Source organism: Heterodontus francisci, chromosome 41, assembly GCF_036365525.1.
Source record: "Heterodontus francisci isolate sHetFra1 chromosome 41, sHetFra1.hap1, whole genome shotgun sequence".
Classification (NCBI taxonomy): Eukaryota; Metazoa; Chordata; class Chondrichthyes; order Heterodontiformes; family Heterodontidae; genus Heterodontus; species Heterodontus francisci.
The window spans coordinates 10,787,545-10,799,850 of record NC_090411.1 but is presented as its reverse complement, the minus strand read 5'-3'; the positions used below and the strand labels follow the sequence as shown (position 1 = coordinate 10,799,850).

At 54.8% G+C, this 12,306-nt stretch overlaps 1 non-coding gene and 2 pseudogenes across 1 annotated transcript; all 3 read left to right on the top strand.

Moving 5' to 3' along the window:
• Positions 1 to 9,539: 9,539 nt before the first annotated feature.
• Positions 9,540 to 9,718, top strand: LOC137354178 (U2 spliceosomal RNA; annotated as a pseudogene).
• Positions 9,719 to 10,106: 388 nt separating this feature from the next.
• On the top strand, positions 10,107 to 10,297 carry LOC137353804 (U2 spliceosomal RNA). Its single transcript, XR_010969956.1, has one exon. It is a non-coding gene; the product is annotated as a U2 spliceosomal RNA (small nuclear RNA).
• Positions 10,298 to 10,685: 388 nt separating this feature from the next.
• Positions 10,686 to 10,794, top strand: LOC137354654 (U2 spliceosomal RNA; annotated as a pseudogene).
• The last annotated feature ends 1,512 nt before the right edge of the window (positions 10,795 to 12,306 follow it).

Sequence of the window (12,306 nt, the reverse complement as noted above, 5' to 3'; positions counted from 1 at the left end):
GTCAGTGGCAAGTGGTCCAGAGGAAAACCACAAAGAAAAAACATCCCAAAGCCACCACCCAAACCAGTGGCAAGAGGAGGCTTTCTTCTGAATCAGACTGCAACAACTCCTCTTCACTGGACGGGGAAATGCTGGAACGACAGCCCCTTCAAAAGAGGCGGCAGAACTCCGAGATGGATGATCAAGCATCCCAGCCCCCGGGCACTGGAAGCTGTGATGGGCCCGGCGTGCCCCAACCCCAATTCCCCACACGTAACGACGTGGCCAACGCATCTCAGCTCCGGGACACCGGGAGCAAAGACACGTCTGGCGCACCTGAGCTCCGGGAGACCGGGAGCTGTGATGTTTTCGAGGAGGAACAGATGGAAGCAGCTGAGGACAACCCAATCCTCTCTGCCTACAAGACCCCCCCGATGTCACCCGAGCGGCACAAACCCTGCAGGAAAAATCAGGAGGGGTTTCTGAGCCCAACCAACGTGAAACTGCTTGCGCATACGATGGGTATGCAGGAACATCCCGAAGGGGAAGGACTGGGACTAGCGAGGACAAATGGTATGGGAAGCAACAACTAATTTCTAGTAAAAAATGGGTGTAAGAATTGCTTCCATTAATGTGCGTAGCATTAAATCGACTACGCGATGTGTTTCAACCTTGGATTACCTTGCCAAGGTCAAAGCTGACCTACTGTTTCTGCAGGAGTGTGGAATACCACACCTCAGCACCTACAGGCAGTGGTCGCGATGGTGGTCCCACGGGCCATCGATCTGGTCGGGGGGTAATGACTGCCGTTCCTCCAGCCTGGGTATTCTGCTGCGGGGAGGTAACTTCACCATCTCCGAAGTTAAGGAGGTGGTGGGCGGCCGCCTCCTCGTAGCAGACGTGATGTACAACAACGCTCCGCTCCGGTTGATCAATGTGTACGCCCCGGTACAACGCAGCGAGCGGCTGACCGTCTTCCAGCAGCTCCCACTGCTGCTGGCGACGTCCAGGCCGGTCATCCTAGGCGGTGACTTCAACTGCATCATCGATGCGGCTGGACGATCCGGCAGTGACGACAGAAAACTGGACGCTACGTCCAGATTCCTCATAGAAACAGTTAAGGATGCCAAACTGCACGACGTCTTCAGCAAACCTGCAGACGGAGCGCAGCGCAGATACACATGGTCAAGATCGGACGGGTCTGCCCGTTCCAGGATTGACTTCCTGTTTGTTTCCCGTGCTGTCACGGTCGGATCCACCGACGTCAAGCCGGTGTTCTTCTCCGACCACTGCCTCTTACTGGCCGACTGTCACTTACAGGACGACCAGCGGGTTGGCAGAGGGACGTGGAAGCTCAATGCGACACTGCTGACCCCAGAGAACGTTGAGGAACTCAAAAGGGATTACAATGGTTGGAGGACCGTGAAACCCCTCTTTGAGTCTCCAGTTCACTGGTGGGAAGCGATTAAGGAGAACATCAAGAGGTTCTTCATCCACAAAGGTGTTCAGAAGGCGAGAGAGAGACAGAGGGAACTGTCCCGACTCCAGAAAATTATGCAAAATCTACTCCGGTTGCAGTCAATGGGGGTCGAGGTCAAGGAGGACCTCCAAGAGGTGAAGAGCCAGCAGGCCTCGCTCTTTGCCAAGGAGGCCTCCAAGATCATCTTCCGGTCCAGAGTCCGCTCCATCGAGCAGGATGAGACGTGCTCGCGTTACTTCTTCCAAAAGGTACACAGAGAGAGCTCTGTTATCAGCAGCCTGAAGGAAGAAGATGGCTCGGTAACGTCTTCGCAGTCCGACATACTAAGGATCAGCAAATCCTTTTATGCTGGGCTGTATGACGCGAAGCCCACAGACAGCAGAGCCTCCCAGTCCTTCCTGTCATCTATCACAGAGGTCTTAGATGACAGCAGGAGGGAGGGACTGGACAAGCCGCTAACTCTGGACGAGCTGACAAAGGCCGTCGAGTCTTTCGAGGCGAGTAAAACTCCCGGGAGCGACGGCTTACCGGTCGAGTTGTACTCGGCCCTGTGGGACTGGGTCGGCCCGGACCTGCTGGAAGTATACGAGAGTATGCTCCTGGCCGGTAGCATGTCAGAATCCATGAGAAAAGGCATCATCACCCTCATTTACAAGCAGAAGGGGGAGAGGGTAGAAATCAGAAATTGGCGGCCCATCTCACTGCTTAATGTTGATTACAAGATTCTGTCCAAAGTCATAGCCAGTCGAGTCAAGTCCGCTCTGGAGCTGGTGATTCACCCCGATCAGACCTGTACTGTACCCGGCAGGAAGATCTCTGATAGCCTCGCGCTACTCAGGGATACGATCGCCTACGTACGGGACAGGAGGGTGGACACCTGCCTCATCAGCCTGGACCAGGAGAAGGCTTTTGACAGGATATCGCACACCTACATGATGGACGTGCTTTCCAAAATGGGGTTTGGGGAGGGAATCTGCAATTGGATCCAACTGCTCTACACAAACATCAGTAGCGCAGTCTCAATCAACGGGTGGGAATCTGAAAGTTTCCCGATCAAATCTGGAGTCAGACAGGGCTGTCCTCTTTCCCCGGTCTTGTTTGTTTGCTGTATTGAACCCTTTGCTGAGTCTATTAGGAAGGATGCGAGCATAAGAGGGGTGACAATCCCAGGCAGCGGAGGCACTCAGGTCAAAACCTCCCTGTACATGGATGACGTCGCCGTCTTCTGCTCGGATCCGCTGTCCGTGCGCAGACTGATGAGCATCTGCGACCAGTTCGAACTGGCCTCGGGAGCCAAAGTTAACCACGGCAAGAGCGAGGCCATGTTCTTTGGGAACTGGGCTGACCGATCCTTTGTCCCCTTCACCGTCAGGTCAGATTACCTGAAGGTGCTGGGGATATGGTTCGGAAGGGCCGGGGCGTGCACCAAAACATGGGAGGAGCGAGTAGCCAAGGTACGACAAAAGTTGGGCATGTGGGGGCAGCGGTCTCTCTCCATTGTGGGTAAGAACCTGGTCATCAGGTGCGAGGCGCTCACGTTGTTGCTCTACGTGGCGCAGGTCTGGCCCATACCCCACTCCTGCGCCGTGGCAGTCACCCGAGCCATTTTCCGCTTCGTCTGGGGATCTAAAATGGACCGGGTCCGGAGGGACACGATGTTCAAATCTCTGGACAAGGGCGGGAAAAATGTACCCAACGTGGCCCTCATCCTGATGACCACCTTCGTGTGCGGCTGCATCAAGCTATGTGTAGATCCCCAGTACGCAAACTCCAAGTGTCACTACGTGCTGAGGTTCTATCTGTCCCCGGTGTTGCGAAGGATGGGCCTGGTCACATTGCCGCGGAACGCTCCGTGCAGTTGGGCGGCGCCGTACCACCTATCCTTCGTGGAGCAGTTTCTGCGGAAAAACACATTTGACCACCGGTCCATCAGGCAGTGGTCTGCACGGAATGTCCTCAAGGCCCTACGGGAAAAGGAAACGGTGGATCCTGTCGGATGGTTCCCCGAGCAGACCGTCAAAGTCATTTGGCGGAATGCCTCATCACCAGAACTTTCAAACAAGCACCAAGACGTAGCTTGGCTGGTGGTGAGAAGGGCCCTCCCCGTCAGATCCTTCATGCACACCCGAAGTCTCGCCCCCTCCGCACAGTGCCCCCGCGTTGGCTGTGGTGGGGAAGAGACGGTCGCCCACCTCCTCCTGGAATGTGCCTTTGCAAAGCAGGTGTGGAAAGAGATGCAGTGGTTTTTGTCAAGGTTCATCCCAAGCAGCTCTGTAACACAGGAGTCTGTGCTCTACGGGCTGTTCCCAGGGACGCACACCGAGACAAACATCAACTGCTGCTGGAGGGCTATCAATTCGGTGAAAGACGCCCTTTGGTCTGCCCGAAACTTGCTGGTCTTCCAGCGCAAAGAGTTGTCCACCACCGAATGTTGCAGACTGGCACATTCCAAGGTCCAGGACTACGTGCTGAGGGACGCACTAAAGCTTGGGGCAGCCGCAGCAAAGGCTCAATGGGGAAAGACCACAGTGTAAGGTTCCCCCACCAAGCTGGACTGAGGGGCTGGAACCATGGGAAGCCCCTCGAACTGTATCGTTAATATTCTCAATTGCTGTAAATGTAAAACTGTAATTGACATGACAATTGTGAAACGGAAGGGTTGGGAAGAAACTCATGACATTATTGAAAGAAACTGATCTCTTTTGCAATGTTTGTATTTTTTCGTGCTGTTTGGAAACTGGTTGGCAATGTAATTTTTACAGATTTTTATGAATAAAGTATATTTTGGAAATAAAAAAAAAAAAAAAAATCTGTTCTTATCAGTGCTTATTTGATTGAGAAGAGACCATGATCATTGCCTTTTGATCCTGGGGAAGCTTTGAGTAAAATGGCTATAACCAGTTTTCGAGCTTCGGGCCAGGGAGTGCGCAACACCGTTCGGGTGGTCGTGAAGGACAAGGAAGGAGATGCACCGGTCGATCGCACCTTCTTCATCAAGAAAATTCTCTTCGATTGCTGCGGATTTCAAGCGACGGATGTCTTCTGCCTGCAGGATTTCCCCAGCAGTGGATACTTCGACGTGACGTTCCGGAACGTGGCGGGATGCATCAAGTTCCTGAAGGCGTTCAAGGAGAAAGGGGACCGGGCGCCACTGTCGATCCTCACAGCGGAGCCGCTCTTCACGCTTCCGTCACAACGGGACCGGGTGGTGACGATTCACCTCTACAACCCCCATGTTCCGGTGGTGGATGTACTCACCTTTATCGCCAGGTACGTCGAGGTGGCCGGCAGCAGCACTGATGTCAAGGACCCCTTTGGGATCTGGACCAGCAAGCGGCAGGTCAAGGTGACCTTGAAGGTAGATCCCAGTGGAGCCATCATCCACCCTCCCTCCAGCTTCGCTATCGGGGGAAGTCGAGGCTTCTTGGTCTATGCTGGGCAGCCCAGAGTTTGCCGCACCTGTGGCAAATCTGGTCACATGGCAGCCAACTGCAGCACGGTTGTTTGCAAGAACTGCAAGGAGGAAGGCCATCAGACCAAGGACTGTAAGCAGACTAAGTGTTGCAACTTGTGCGGTGCGGCAGGCCATCTCTACAAGACCTGTCCCAAACGTTGTCTAAGCTATGCTCAGGCGGCAAGGTCCAAGGAATGGCAGGGCGAAGGTTCGACGAAGGCGTCCGCTGTTCGAAAGGAGACCAGCAACCTTCTCCGCAGTGAGGAACTTCAACCTGAGAAGGAAGGGGAGGCGGCTGAAACCAACGACCCAGCACCTACCCAGTGCCCGGAAACCCCTCCCCCACAGACAGAATCAATGGAGGAGGAGGCAGCAGATGGACAAACAGGTCAGTGGCAAGTGGTCCAGAGGAAAACCACAAAGAAAAAACATCCCAAAGCCACCACCCAAACCAGTGGCAAGAGGAGGCTCTCTTCTGAATCAGACTGCAACAACTCCTCTTCACTGGACGGGGAAATGCTGGAACGACAGCCCCTTCAAAAGAGGCGGCAGAACTCCGAGATGGATGATAAAGCATCCCAGCCCCCGGGCACTGGAAGATGTGATGTGCCCGCCGTGCCCCAACCCCAATGCCCCACACGTAACGAAGTGGCCAACGCATCTCAGCTCTGCGACACTGGAAGCAAAGACACGTCTGGCGCACCTGAGCTCCGGGAGTCCGGGAGCTGTGATGTTTTCGAGGATGAACAGATGGAAGCAGCTGAGGACAACCCAATCCTCTCTGCCTACAAGACCCCCCCGATGTCACCCGAGCGGCACAAACCCTGCATGAAAAATCAGGAGGGGTTTCTGAGCCCAACCAACGTGAAACTGCTTGCGCATACGATGGGTATGCAGGAACATCCCGAAGGGGAAGGACTGGGACTAGCGAGGACAAATGGTATGGGAAGCAACAAATAATTTTTAGAAAAAAATGGGTGTAAGGATTGCTTCCATTAATGTGCGTAGCATTAAATCTACTACGCGATGTGTTTCAACCTTGGATTACCTTGCCAAGGTCAAAGCTGACCTACTGTTTCTGCAGGAGTGTGGAATACCACACCTCAGCACCTACAGGCAGTGGTCGCGATGGTGGTCCCACGGGCCATCGATCTGGTCGGGGGGTAATGACTGCCGTTCCTCCGGCCTGGGTATTCTGCTGCGGGGAGGTAACTTCACCATCTCCGAAGTTAAGGAGGTGGTGGGCGGCCGCCTCCTCGTAGCAGACGTGATGTACAACAACGCTCCGCTCCGGTTGATCAACGTGTACGCCCCGGTACAACGCAGCGAGCGGCTGACCGTCTTCCAGCAACTCCCACTGCTGCTGGCGACGTCCAGGCCGGTCATCCTAGGCGGTGACTTCAACTGCATCATCGATGCGGCTGGACGAACCGGCAGTGACGACAGCAAACTGGACGCTACGTCCAGATTCCTAGTAGAAACAGTTAAGGATGCCAAACTGCACGACGTCTTCAGCAAACCTGCAGACGGAGCGCAGCGCAGATACACATGGTCAAGATCGGACGGGTCTGCCCGTTCCAGGATTGACTTCCTGTTTGTGTCCCGTGCTGTCACGGTCGGATCCACCGACGTCAAGCCGGTGTTCTTCTCCGACCACTGCCTCTTACTGGCCGACTGTCACTTACAGGACGACCAGCGGGTTGGCAGAGGGACGTGGAAGCTCAATGCGACACTGCTGACCCCAGAGAACGTTGAGGAACTCAAAAAGGATTACAAAGGTTGGAGGACCGTGAAACCCCTCTTTGAGTCTCCAGTTCACTGGTGGGAAGCGATTAAGGAGAACATCAAGAGGTTCTTCATCCACAAAGGTGTTCAGAAGGCGAGAGAGAGACAGAGGGAACTGTCCCGACTCCAGAAAATTATGCAAAATCTACTCCGGTTGCAGTCAATGGGGGTCGAGGTCAAGGAGGACCTCCAAGAGGTGAAGAGCCAGCAGGCCTCGCTCTTTGCCAAGGAGGCCTCCAAGATCATCTTCCGGTCCAGAGTCCGCTCCATCGAGCAGGATGAGACGTGCTCGCGTTACTTCTTCCAAAAGGTACACAGAGAGAGCTCTGTTATCAGCAGCCTGAAGGAAGAAGATGGCTCGGTAACGTCTTCGCAGTCTGACATACTAAGGATCAGCAAATCCTTTTATGCTGGGCTGTATGACGCGAAGCCCACAGACAGCAGAGCCTCCCAGTCCTTCCTGTCATCTATCACAGAGGTCCTAGATGACAGCAGGAGGGAGAGACTGGACAAGCCGCTAATTCTGGACGAGCTGACAAAGGCCGTCGAGTCTTTCGAGACGAGTAAAACCCCCGGGAGCGACGGCTTACCGGTCGAGTTGTACTCGGCCCTGTGGGACTGGGTCGGCCCGGACCTGCTGGAAGTATACGAGAGTATGCTCCTGGCCGGCAGCATGTCAGAGACCATGAGAAAAGGCATCATCACCCTCATTTACAAGCAGAAGGGGGAGAGGGCAGAAATCAGAAATTGGCGGCCCATCTCACTGCTTAATGTTGATTACAAGATTCTGTCCAAAGTCATAGCCAGTCGAGTCAAGTCTGCTCTGGAGTTGGTGATTCACCCCGATCAGACCTGTACTGTACCCGGCAGGAAGATCTCTGATAGTCTCGCGCTACTCAGGGATACGATCGCCTACGTACGGGACAGGAGGGTGGACACCTGCCTCATCAGCCTGGACCAGGAGAAGGCTTTTGACAGGATATCGCACACCTACATGATGGACGTGCTTTCCAAAATGGGGTTTGGGGAGGGAATCTGCAATTGGATCCAACTGCTCTACACAAACATCAGTAGCGCAGTGTCAATCAACGGGTGGGAATCTGAAAGTTTCCCGATCAAATCTGGAGTCAGACAGGGCTGTCCTCTGTCCCCGGTCTTGTTTGTTTGCTGTCTTGAACCCTTTGCTGAGTCTATTAGGAAGGATGCGAGCATAAGAGGGGTGACAATCCCAGTCAGCGGAGGCACTCAGGTCAAAACCTCCCTGTACATGGATGACGTCGTCGTCTTCTGCTCGGATCCGCTGTCCGTGCGCAGACTGATGAGCATCTGCGACCAGTTCGAACTGGCCTCGGGAGCCAAAGTTAACCACGGCAAGAGCGAGGCCATGTTCTTTGGGAACTGGGCTGACCGATCCTTTGTCCCCTTCACCGTCAGGTCAGATTACCTGAAGGTGCTGGGGACATGGTTCGGAAGTGCCGGGGCGTGCACCAAAACATGGGAGGAGCGAGTAGCCAAGGTACGACAAAAGTTGGGCATGTGGGGGCAGCGATCTCTCTCCATTGTGGGTAAGAACCTGGTCATCAGGTGCGAGGCGCTCACGTTGTTGCTTTACGTGGCGCCCGTCTGGCCCATACCCCACTCCTGCGCCGTGGCAGTCACCCGAGCCATTTTCCGCTTCGTCTGGGGATCTAAAATGGACCGGGTCCGGAGGGACACGATGTTCAAATCTCTGGACATGGGCGGGAAAAATGTACCCAACGTGGCCCTCATCCTGATGACCACCTTCGTGTGCGGCTGCATCAAGCTATGTGTAGATCCCCAGTACGCAAACTCCAAGTGTCACTACGTGCTGAGGTTCTATCTGTCCCCGGTGTTGCGAAGGATGGGCCTGGTCACATTGCCGCGGAACGCACCATGCAGTTGGGCGGCGCCGTACCACCTATCCTTCGTGGAGCAGTTTCTGCGGAAAAACACCTTTGACCACCGGTCCATCAGGCAGTGGTCTGCACGGAATGTCCTCAAGGCCCTACGGGAAAAGGAAACGGTGGATCCTGTCGGATGGTTCCCCGAGCAGACCGTCAAAGTCATTTGGCGGAATGCCTCATCACCAGAACTTTCAAACAAGCACCAAGACGTAGCTTGGCTGGTGGTGAGAAGGGCCCTCCCCGTCAGATCCTTCATGCACACCCGAAGTCTCGCCCCCTCCGCACAGTGCCCCCGCGTTGGCTGTGGTGGGGAAGAGACGGTCGCCCACCTCCTCCTGGAATGTGCCTTTGCAAAGCAGGTGTGGAAAGAGATGCAGTGGTTTTTGTCAAGGTTCATCCCAAGCAGCTCTGTAACACAGGAGTCTGTGCTCTACGGGCTGTTCCCAGGGACGCACACCGAGACAAACATCAACTGCTGCTGGAGGACTATCAATTCGGTGAAAGACGCCCTTTGGTCTGCCCGAAACTTGCTGGTCTTCCAGCGCAAAGAGTTGTCCACCACCGAATGTTGCAGACTGGCACATTCCAAGGTCCAGGACGACGTGCTGAGGGACGCACTAAAGCTTGGGGCAGCCGCAGCAAAGGCTCAATGGGGAAAGACCACAGTGTAAGGTTCCCCCACCAAGCTGGACTGAGGGGCTGGAACCATGGGAAGCCCCTCGAACTGTATCGTTAATATTCTCAATTGCTGTAAATGTAAAACTGTAATTGACATGACAATTGTGAAACGGAAGGGTTGGGAAGAAACTCATGACATTATTGAAAGAAACTGATCTCTTTTGCAATGTTTGTATTTTTTCGTGCTGTTTGGAAACTGTTTGGCAATGTAATTTTTACAGATTTTTATGAATAAAGTATATTTTGGAAATAAAAAAAAAAGTATCTGTTCTTATCAGTTTAATATCTGATACGTCCCCTATCTGGGGACCAAATATTAAATTGATTTTTGGGACAGGGAGATGGAACAGGGGCTTGCCCCGTCCACTCCATGCATCCACCTGGTATTGCAGTGTTTCCAGGAGCGGTGCAGCTTCCCCCCTCCATGGGGGCGAGACCCCTGCTGAAAAATAGAATTCGCAATAGTGACGGCGCTGCTGCTCGGCTGACTTTGCTGCAGTTTTCCCTGGGCGCTACGCTGCCCCCTGTTGGATTGCCCCGCAGTTGCAGGCCGCCCTTTGCTGCCCAGCGCGCGCGCGTGTCTTTTTTCCTGCGCAATGCCTCGCGCAGAAGCGCAAGGAATGGCTGCGCGTGGCATGCACGCGTGCTTTCCTTTCTGCTTGCAAGGCCCGGCAACAAAAGGAGCTCTGGCTCAAAGACCGCCCGCCGTCGCCTCTTTCGCCCGAGGCTCGCCCACCCGGCGGCTACTTTGACGTAGAGGCCGCACGCCGGGCCTGACGCGCGCAGCAAACGCAGTTTTACGGCCATCGCTTCTCGGCCTTTTGGCTAAGATCAAGTGTAGTATCTGTTCTTGTCAGTTTAATATCTGATACGTCCCCTATCTGGGGACCAAATATTAAATTGATTTTTGGGACAGGGAGATGGAGCAGGGGCTTGCCCCGTCCACTCCATGCATCCACCTGGTATTGCAGTGTTTCCAGGAGCGGTGCAGCTTCCCCCCTCCACGGGGGCGAGACCCCTGCTGAAAAATAGAATTCGCAATAGTGACGGCGCTGCTGCTTGGCTGACTTTGCTGCAGTTTTCCGTGGGCACTACGCTGCCCCCTGTTGGATTGCCCCGCAGTTGCAGGCCGCCCTTTGCTGCCCAGCGCGCGCGGTTGTCTTTTTTCCTGCGCAATGCCTCGCGCAGAAGCGCAAGGAATGGCTGCGCGTGGCATGCACGCGTGCTTTCCTTTCTGCTTGCAAGGCCCGGCAACAAAAGGAGCTCTGGCTCAAAGACCGCCCGCCGTCGCCTCTTTCGCCCGAGGCTCGCCCACCCGGCGGCTACTTTGACGTAGAGGCCGCACGCCGGGCCTGACGCGCGCAGCAAACGCAGTTTTACGGCCATCGCTTCTCGGCCTTTTGGCTAAGATCAAGTGTAGTATCTGTTCTTATCAGTGCTTATTTGATTGAGAAGAGACCATGATCATTGCCTTTTGATCCTGGGGAAGCTTTGAGTAAAATGGCTATAACCAATTTTCGAGCTTCGGGCCAGGGAGTGCGCAACACCGTTCGGGTGGTTGTGAAGGACAAGGAAGGAGATGCACCGGTCGATCGCACCTTCTTCATCAAGAAAATTCTCTTCGATTGCTGCGGATTTCAAGCGACGGACGTCTTCTGCCTGCAGGATTTCCCCAGCAGTGGATACTTCGACGTGACGTTCCGGAACGTGGCGGGATGCATCAAGTTCCTGAAGGCGTTCAAGGAGAAAGGGGACCGGGCGCCACTGTCGATCCTCACAGCGGAGCCGCTCTTCACGCTTCCGTCACAACGGGACCGGGTGGTGACGATTCACCTCTACAACCCCCATGTTCCGGTGGTGGATGTACTCACCTTTCTCGCCAGGTACGTCGAGGTGGCCGGCAGCAGCACTGATGTCAAGGACCCCTTTGGGATCTGGACCAGCAAGCGGCAGGTCAAGGTGACCTTGAAGGTAGATCCCAGTGGAGCCATCATCCACCCTCCCTCCAGCTTCGCTATCGGGGGAAGTCGAGGCTTCTTGGTCTACGCTGGGCAGCCCAGAGTTTGTCGCACCTGTGGCAAATCTGGTCACATGGCAGCCAACTGCAGCACGGTTGTTTGCAAGAACTGCAAGGAGGAAGGCCATCAGACCAAGGACTGTAAGCAGACTAAGTGTTGCAACTTGTGCGGTGCGGCAGGCCATCTCTACAAGACCTGCCCCAAACGTTGTCTCAGCTATGCTCAGGCGGCAAGGTCCAAGGAATGGCCGGGCGAAGGTTCGACGAAGGCGTCCGCTGTTCGAAAGGAGACCAGCAACCTTCTCCGCAGTGAGGAACTTCAACCTGAGAAGGAAGGGGAGGCGGCTGAAACCAACGACCCAGCACCTACCCAGCGCCCGGAAACCCCTCCCCCACAGACAGAATCAATGGAGGAGGAGGCAGCAGATGGACAAACAGGTCAGTGGCAAGTGGTCCAGAGGAAAACCACAAAGAAAAAACATCCCAAAGCCACCACCCAAACCAGTGGCAAGAGGAGGCTCTCTTCTGAATCAGACTGCAACAACTCCTCTTCACTGGACGGGGAAATGCTGGAACGACAGCCCCTTCAAAAGAGGCGGCAGAACTCCGAGATGGATGATAAAGCATCCCAGCCCCCGGGCACTGGAAGCTGTGATGGGCCCGGCGTGGCCCAACCCCAATGCCCCACACGTAACGACGTGGCCAACGCATCTCAGCTCCGGGACACCGGGAGCAAAGACACGTCTGGCGCACCTGAGCTCTGGGAGACCGGGAGCTGTGATGTTTTCGAGGAGGAACAGATGGAAGCAGTTGAGGACAACCCAATCCTCTCTGCCTACAAGACCCCCCCGATGTCACCCGAGCAGCACAAACCCTGCATGAAAAATCAGGAGGGGTTTCTGAGCCCAACCAACGTGAAACTGCTTGCGCACACGATGGGTATGCAGGAACATCCCGAAAGGGAAGGACTGGGACTAGCGAGGACAAA